This window comes from Pyrgilauda ruficollis, unplaced genomic scaffold (assembly GCF_017590135.1).
Source record: "Pyrgilauda ruficollis isolate IOZ18807 unplaced genomic scaffold, ASM1759013v1 scaffold48, whole genome shotgun sequence".
NCBI classification, from domain to species: Eukaryota; Metazoa; Chordata; class Aves; order Passeriformes; family Passeridae; genus Pyrgilauda; species Pyrgilauda ruficollis.
Window position 1 is genome coordinate 7924092 of NW_024526377.1, and position 9102 is coordinate 7933193.

A 9102-nucleotide genomic window follows, 5' to 3' on the forward strand; every position below is an offset into this window, starting at 1 on the left:
TCAGGCATTCCTCGCCAGCTTCACAGATATTCTGGAATATTAATGAAAGAAATGCAGGTCTCCCTCCAGCCCCTGCCTCTCTCAGAGACGTTGATGAATGAGTCAGGGATGAGCTGCTGCTGCTGCTGCGTCATCACTGTAATCACTGGGGAGAATCCCCAGTCACAGGGAGAAGCTTAAGCCATGGAGTTTCTCCTCACTGGAGTGCTGAGGCAGGCAGGGCAGGATGACATTCAGCACTGGGCTCAGAAGCAATTCCCTGCCAGGATTAAGCTGCTTTGAAGAAGAGGTCTCCCCTTCCCCTGTAGGGCCTTCCTTGCCAAACTTTGCATCCACAGGCTGATAAGAAAGGAGAGTTTTGACTGTGGCATTTAAGCCTCTGATGCCACTGAAAAAGAAGGATGAAGGTGCACAGACTCACAACCCTGGTTCAGTTTCATGTCCAGCCAGATGGGCAAACACAGGAAGATATCGGGAGATTTGGATCCAGTTGTTGGCTCTGCCAGAACTTTGATTGGCTAGGTTAAACCAATGGCACTCATTTCTTCTTAGAATGAGAATCACAGAATAATTAAAATTTAAAAAGACCTTGTCAACTAAACCATGACATTAAGTACCACATTCAATCATTTCTTGAAAACTTGCAGGGTTGGTGACTTCACCCCCACCCTGGGCAGCCCATTCCAATGCTTGACAACTCTTTCCATAAAGAAATTCTTCCTGATGTCCGGCATGAATCTCTCCTGGGGCAGCGTGAGGCCATGTCCTCTTGTCCTGTCACTAATTTTCTGGGAGAAGAGACCAACTGCACATGGCTACAACCTCCTTTCAGGTGCTTGTAGAGAGTGATAAGGTCTCTCCTGAGTCTCCTTTTCTCCAGGCTATGGAACGTGTTTACAGAGGTCTGCATGACTCCCATTAATGGATGAAAATGCCATTTTGTGGAAAATACTGAAAAAAACCCCTGTAATAGAGAAGCCTCCTGTTTTTATGAATGTGACAATATCCTTTCTATTAAAAAAAAAAAAAAAAAAAAAAAAAACAAAAAAAAACCTGTCTGAATGTTTTTTGCAGAGACACCAGAGCTGGGTAGAGCTTGGAACTCTGAGAGTTGATGTCAGCAATGATTTGACGACAAAGACTGCAGCAGTGATGTTCTGTGAACCAGGGAAATAAAACTCCTGGGATCAGGCACAGAAATGAACCTGGAGAAGATAGGAGATATTTCCCAGTATCCTTGCAAACACTTTTAACTATCATTCAATCATCAACACACAGAAAACCACTGATCAGGTGTCACCTAACCTGTGCCTTGGGAACATATGTTTCCTCAAGAGACATGGTCCAAAAAACCCAGTATTTGTCCACCAGCTTCAGCTGGTGAGCCATCCACAGAGCCAGGCCGAAGCAAGGCTGTGGAATGGATGTCTGACACCAGATTTGTCCTGCTCATCTTATCAGTAGGTTTTGAAGTCTGGTTATGGTATTATATTGTTAAAAGCCTTATGGCACAGGAACACTGGTGAATGTTCAGGGCTTTTTGTAGATATGAAGGGGAAGACGAAAGGAACATAGCTGGCATCATCTGCATCTTTCTGAACTCCATGGAGTTATTCTGTGGAGGAGGAGACTCCTGCTTCTTGTATTCTGTTGTCTTGCATTCCTAAGAGGAAATGCTCAAGGGCTTATTATCTGACTAAGTGGGGGTTTTTTTATTATTATTTGAGCCAGAATTCTTTTCCTTGACCTGAGTTCTATTTCACTTTGGCACCTGCACTTGTCTATTGAATTTTTCAAGGATTCTCCATTTCTCTATTGATTTATGAGACGAGAGGGAGTGACAAGGCTGACTAATCACTGTGTATCTCAGTCTGCAACATCAAACTTTCAGAAAGGTCAAGGAGGCCATGAGAGTCATGGTCCCTTAAGAATGATTTTGACATGGAAACTGAATTTATATTAGCAAACCCCTCTTACAGCAGCTTAAATTCCTCCCTATTTCAGTTTCTGGACTTCTGGTCCACCAGCAAGCACAGAGTCCAGAAGCACTGATCCACTGTACTTAGTGCTTCTTCATATTGTTTCTGAATTGAAAAAACCTCCTGTTTCAGTTCATTGCCTAAAGCCAGTTTCTTCTACAGGGACATCAGAGTCCTGAAGTTTCCTGGGCCATCATAAGCAGAAAAGAAGACACAAAGGGCTTTGCTGAGCCCAGTCTCCCACTATGTGTGAGGGAAATGTTAATCCTTAGCCTTAGGGTAGTATGAGGGTTCATTAGCTCATGTTTACATAGTGCTGGGCATTAATTATTAAGTCAAGCTGCCATTGAAGAGAACAAAAGGCCTTGGCTTTCTGAATAATAGGGCAAGCATTTCTTGGAAGACTCCCACTGCCTCTTTGACAGATGCACAGTGTGACATGGCATGTGGGAAGCTGCAACCATGTTTTCCTTTAAGTCACATAACTAATTAAACTCATGAGATAGCTCAGCCTTCACTGAGTAGTCTGGTGTTTTGGAAAGAATAGTGCAAAGCTTTGTGAATAGCTGAAACTCTGAATGTGAGGATTGTCTGATGAAGAGTAGAAAGACATCACAAGGAAGCAAATGGTGGGTATTTTTCTTCCAGCTTTTTTTTTTTGTTGTTGTTTTGTTTTTTTTTGGGTTTGTGTGTGTGTGTGCATGTCAAAAAGAGGAGACACAAAGAAATCAACATTTCCCTTTCATGAAAAAACCCTACATAAAGCTAGGACTCCACTGAAGAATTTACTAAGCAATAAAAACAAACAAACAAAAAAAAATAAAAATAAAACCAGCTCCTTTTCAGTAGAAAGTCAGTACTTTCACTCTGCAGCTGAGGAGAACATGGCTGCAGGTTTCCATTTGCTTCACAGATCCCTGGTAACTTCACTGGTGGATGAAACCCTCTCATGACCAAGAACACCTCATTAGTATAAAATTTTATGAAGACTTTCCTAAGTAACAGAAACAACTAGGACTGTGCCATACCAGTAGCTACCACTACTGCCCAGTTCTGGGGTTATCTCCTTTAAAGTGAGAAAAATCAGTGTCAGGGGTCAGAAAAGATCCTGACCTGGCAGTTCTAAGTATGCACCATGCCTCAGCACAGGAGGTGACTCAGAATACTGTAAAGGACAATGTTTTACAAAACAGGAGCATATTTCAACTTGGAAACACAAGTAATGGCCAATATGGGCATCATTTCTGCTCTGAACATTTTAAGTGATCTTCAGAGACATATTCCACATCTTTGTGAACATGGCTATGGTCACAATTTTATCACAAACTCTAGTGCTTTGATGCAATTGCTTACAGCCCCAGCACCACATCTCCCGTCAGGATATTTATCTTCACACCTCCCCCGCCCCCTCCACCCTCTTCAGCCTCATTTTAAAGGCAATCCCACAGCAAAGCTCCAAAGTGACACCCTCAGAAGCCCCTGCATGGATAAACCACAGCCATCAAAGGTGGTGGGTAGTCATCATCATCAAAGATGGTGCTAGGCAGCCAGTTCCATTTTTTTTTATTCTTGCCAGGGGAGTTCTAGTGCTCAGGAAGAAGGTGGGAAATGTCTTTACTATGATTATTCCTTGTTGCTTTTACCACTACTGCCTATGCTGTATCACCTGTAGTAGTGGCAGTATTGGCAATAGTAGTAACAATAGTAAAAGGAGCATTAACAATAGTAAAAAGAGCATTATTCTTAGTAGGCAGAGCCATGACTTCAGCTTTTATCTGAAAAATAAATCTTTTAAGGGATCTCAGTTTAGTTGCATGAGTCTGGGGAGGGGGAGCTTGCTGGTGATGCATGTCTGCTGGACACTACTGTGGCATCCCTGGCACATTTCTCACATGTTGTGAGTAAAAAGTTATCTATTTTTTTTTAAGGTTGCAGAGTTAAAACAAGTTGAACCAGTTGCTGTTAAGTTAGCTTCATGTTGCAGCCACCTATTGTTGAGAGTTCTTCTTCAATTACCTGTTAATGGTTGGTGATTAACCATTGTCCCCCTGATGCTTGCCAGGGAGTGACACCAGACCCCGCAGGCAGCAGGGCCAGGGGAGTGACATCGGAGCTAGTATGCAGATAAGAATGCATTTCACCAAATTTTGTAATTTTCCAGGAGAAAAACCCCTAAAAACAACGAGCCAAACAGGTACCAGGACACTATCAAACAGCAGCAGCACTTAGTCAGAGCTAACCCAGCAACATCAGAGATGGAAAACCAAAATGCACTCCAGTGAGTGAGGGAGGAGCACCATGAGACCCTCATTTGAGGCGTGAAGGCTCTGCTCAGATTTACTGTCACCAGTTAACTGGTTCTGTAAGGCAACCACTTATGTGTAACTGATAGGTAGTAAAAAGAATTATTTGATGATTATCCCATTGCCTTTCCATTACTGGCCTGACCTGATAAGAAGCAGCTCCCCTATCCATCACAGCTGTGACCATTCTAACTGAACTCATTTTTCAGACCACTATCAGTCAGCCTCAGCTATTTTTACTCCTAGATTTATGGGGCAAATTCATCCCCCAAATTCAATTTTCTTTGATGAAAGCTCTTCAGAATTTTTCTTTTCATCCTTTCTCCATTGTCTGTGAGTTATGCTTTACCTTCTCTCTCCCAGGTGTAAGTCCCAGAAGGTTATCTGCACCTGCAGGGATATTGCATTGCCTTCCTATATTTCTTTCTAACTACTGAAGTTATTATTTTCAGAAATAATATTTTTCATTCAAATGTCACTGTAAGCTTCAGGAAGCCCTAAAACAAGGCAGAATCTATGTTTGTGTATGTAGGTGGGTTTTCCTCCTCCCCAGTAGATCTTGGACCAGCTGGTGATCTGAGTTTCTGCAGAATTGAGGACATCAGTCAATTACATGCTGGAGGATGCTCCCATTCACTTGCATTACTGCTTCATTTATCCATTAATACTTGCAGCAGGCTTGGATACTGATCTCTATGTTAGGCACTTTGCATCAGTTTAAATAGCAAGTGAAAAAATAACTTCCACAGAAAGGAAGGGAGTGCTTAGGGAAAAAAATTAAATTCCCCAATAACTCAAACACCTACTCAGTCAGAAAGGTCCCATCCTCCCCATCCCTGTCAGCCCTGCGCAGGGTTGTTGCTGAAAGCCCATTTCCCAGAGCTGAGTTTGGCTCTTTGCGGAAAATTTATCCACCTACTAGTGCAAAAGCTGAATATTTATCTTGCAGAAGAGAGATAAACAAGGTAAAAATGCACAAGTCTGGATGAGGTACATGATACTCCTTGGACAGCCTGTACTGCACTTAACAAACAAAACCAAATCCTGGCTGGGTAAAAAATAATTTTGAGGCACAAAACTCAGCCCTACCCATAAAATACTCACTGAGAGAGAAAAATCCAACACAGTCCAGAATTCCAAGTGCCCAGACACCCAAAATTTGGGTTTGTTTATGAGGTCTTGGTTTTAGCTCCCCTCTGCTTACATCATGCTGCTTGAATCATTAACTTAAAGTGCTTTAATGATTTGGAGTGTTGCATTTTACTCCTCTCAGGCAGCTCTACCTCAGCTGCTTCAGTAGTTTGACAAGCACTGAAGGTAAAACATCTCTCTAAAACCCCTTTGCACCACATAATAAAGTGGGAACACTGTGGGGGGATAGTATCCAGCGCTGCCAACCCTGGCATTCAATGGTTTGGAGCCAGCCCCAACTCCAGGGAACAGGCTGCTGAATCTCCTCTGCTATTTGCATGGGTACAGGTGACTACAGGAACACAGGGACAGATCAGGAGGCCCTGTAGAGACCTACAAAAATCATGTCAGGCCTAGAATTTGTGACTTGGAAGTTCCCTGACACCAAGGAATGGTTCTGTCCATTGAATCTGCAGCTGGGGTGGATGGAGACCCTCAGCTCAGCAGTGCTGGGTTGTGTGTGAGGGAACATGAGCATTGCAGCTCCCCAGGAGATCTGGCTCTGGCTTTTGTCTTCAGGACCAAAGTACCAGGGTCCCGTGTGGTTTCAGGGGAAGCCTGTAAGGTAGATATTTATCAGTTCTGAGTTTTAAACAAATTTGTTTTATCTAGCCTTTTTTACCACAAAGGAGTAACTTTTTAAACACCACAGTGCTTTTAAAGGAACAAATCTCAAAACACCACCATAGAGTAATATTTGTCTACAGATACTTCCTACTTCCGTAGCAGATCTTAATTCTTTATGAAACTCATTCTCCAGCCCTGAGTGGTGGCTGAAGACAGCAGTAGAGCACCACCCCAAGCAGTCACTCGTGATACTGTGTCATTATAACATGCTGCTGTGCTGAAACACAATAATCCCCCAAAATTCTCCAGGATAGATAGAAACCCATAAGGCAGACTTGTTTTAAAACATCCACAAAGGTTACTTGTGTTATTCTGATTCCCCTCCTCCACGTGGCAGCAATTTGGTGGGAAAAGCAGTGACTTTGAAAGCAGCTGGTGGGTGTGGGATGCGGGGAGAAGAGCAGGAACTGTTTTGCTAGAGGGCACAGGTAAGTGTTAGTTGATACCACACACAAAGAAAAAGGCTTTTCAGTGATGGATCCTGCCCGTGCACAAAGGGCCCTCTCCCCTGGTGCTTCTCCTCCCATCCCAGCAGTGCAGAGCAAGGCTGGGTTTTCCACCAAGGAGCTTCCCGAGCTGAACCCACCCAACGGCACTGGCAGTGAGGTGTTCCTCACCCAGAAAAGGGATGCTCTTGGGTCTGGTACATCCCTCCCTTGTCCCACTGCCACTCCCACTCATCACCCTGTGTGCTGATTCCCACCCTCCCCACCCTGTGTGAGGAGACAGACATGGAGCCAGCACATAACCTCTCCAGTGCTCCATTTCCCTGGGGAATACTAAAGAGAATTATTCTCTGTGCCAGGACATTTGGTTCACTCCAGGACAGTTATCTGCACATCTCCTGAAGACCATGGGAGCTGGTTTCTCTATTCTGCAGTGCTGTGGGCCTTTGGTAGGTCTAATCCTCTGCACTACACTGATCTATTTTTCACTGAATTTGCTTTGACTGATAAAGGATGTAGCTGTTTCTCACACTATCCTCAACCTTCTTAGCCTTGGCACCAAGAAATGTACAGAGACACTCAGGAAAAGAGCTGAAAGTCTCATAGCATATGCATCCATAATCAGGCCTGATATATCCAACTACTTTTGTTTTAAGGGTAACAGAATCTGCTCCAAAACTGCCTTATGGAAAAGCAGGACTGTCTCTGTGTCAGGTGCTGCACTCACTGACATTTTTTCTCAGGCAATTTGAAATAGATGAACTGCAGCCTCCCTAAACCCAGACTATTCATGGGCTCCTCCTGCTCCTTGGGCTCTGGGCCAAGCTACTCTTCCCAGGAGAGGACCATGTTCTCAGGACACTGTCTTAGTGGAATGAGTCTCTTCCTGCTGGATCAGCTGTTTTCTGTGTCTGTACCTTAGAGCCCTTGCAGACTCAGTGGTCCCAACACAAAGCTCCTGGGTCTGCTGCACATCAAAGACCTTCTGGCTCACTGGTGGCCATGAGAAGATTCTCCTTTCTCCCATGTACCATGCTGCCAGGCAGCCTGTGGCAGGTGAGGGGGGCTACATTCCCATTTTCTTGGGATTTTCCATGAATTGAGTACTGTTAGATCATCTCAGTGTCTTCATTTTAAAGCCTGGCATGACAAAAGGATGGAAAGTCTTGGTACTAGCCCATTATCTCTAAATCTCTTCATTTCAGGCTGCACTAAGGTAAGAACAAATAGTAGTAATACCAGACATAGTGTGCAGTGCAGGAAAAGAAAATGCAGTTCACAGAGACATTTCTATAAATATGCTACTTTCTAGTCTAGCAGGTTTCAAAGTTTCTTTCACACTCTGTGATTCAGCTAATAAGCTGAAAGATGCTTCTCAGGCTTCTTATTCAAGGACTTGCACAACCCATTCACCATCTGGCTGCCTCACAAAAGGCAACCCATGCATAGATCCCTTTGCTCTTTCATAATTTAAGTTTGCAGTTTCTTCAGATCCAACAATTTCTTACTCAATCAAGAAGAGTGTTGCAGCAGCCCATCCCCACACCATGGCCTGGCCCCACTAGCATTTGACAGAGTAATGTCTTTTGGATATAGCCTGGTGTGACTTCTGTTTGCCCAGATGGACAACACAGTTATTTAATGAATATTTCTCTGGTCAAAGGATAAATTATTAACTCACTGTAGAAGAAAATTCTCTCCCCCTCACAACAGCTATAGTCAAATGTCAGAGCGAAGCCTCATCATTCCTCTCCAGACCCCACAGGGCCATGTAAATTGATGACCACATTTTATCCAGCTAAATAAATGTTACTGATACGTGTGGCCTACGGTTGCATTCTGATTGACTGCAGTGAGCTATTAGGGAATTTGTGATTAAATGATCCGTGAATTCTGGTTTTGAGGGAAATCAGCAGAACCATTCTGGTCCCACCCTACCCCCCTGCCCTCCAACCACAAGGCAGCCCAGTGACATTCTTTATGGCAAACATGAGAATGCCATCAGAAACTACCATGTCAGAAGAGAAAATCTGAGCAGGACTCTCACTGGACAGACATTCATTTCTTTGAACACTGAGTGCAGAGTAGCCCATTACTGTCTCTGTGGGCATTACTCCTTCTTTTGGCATGTAACTTGCAAATGGACAGTTTATATCTCACCTCTTTCAAAGTGTATTTATTCTCTAAAATCTTGGACTTTATTTTCCATTTGCATTTTCAAAAGCTCGTTTCTCTAAGTCCACAAGACTGTGCATCATGATGCTAAAGGACCTTGCTCAGGGCCATGTCCCTTCAGATTTTGAATACCTCCAAAGATGGAGCCTCCACAGACACACTGGGTGACCTGTTCCAGAGTCTGTGCTCCCTCAACCTCCCTTCTCCCAAGATAAATGTTTTATCTTACATTTAAATGGAATTTCCTCTATTCCAGTTTCCGTAATTTCCATTTGTCCTGTCACTAGACACCACTGAGGACATCTTGGACACTGCAGGATGCCTCCATCTTTTTTGCTTCATCTCATCAAATATTTATACACATGGGCAGGATTCTCCTGA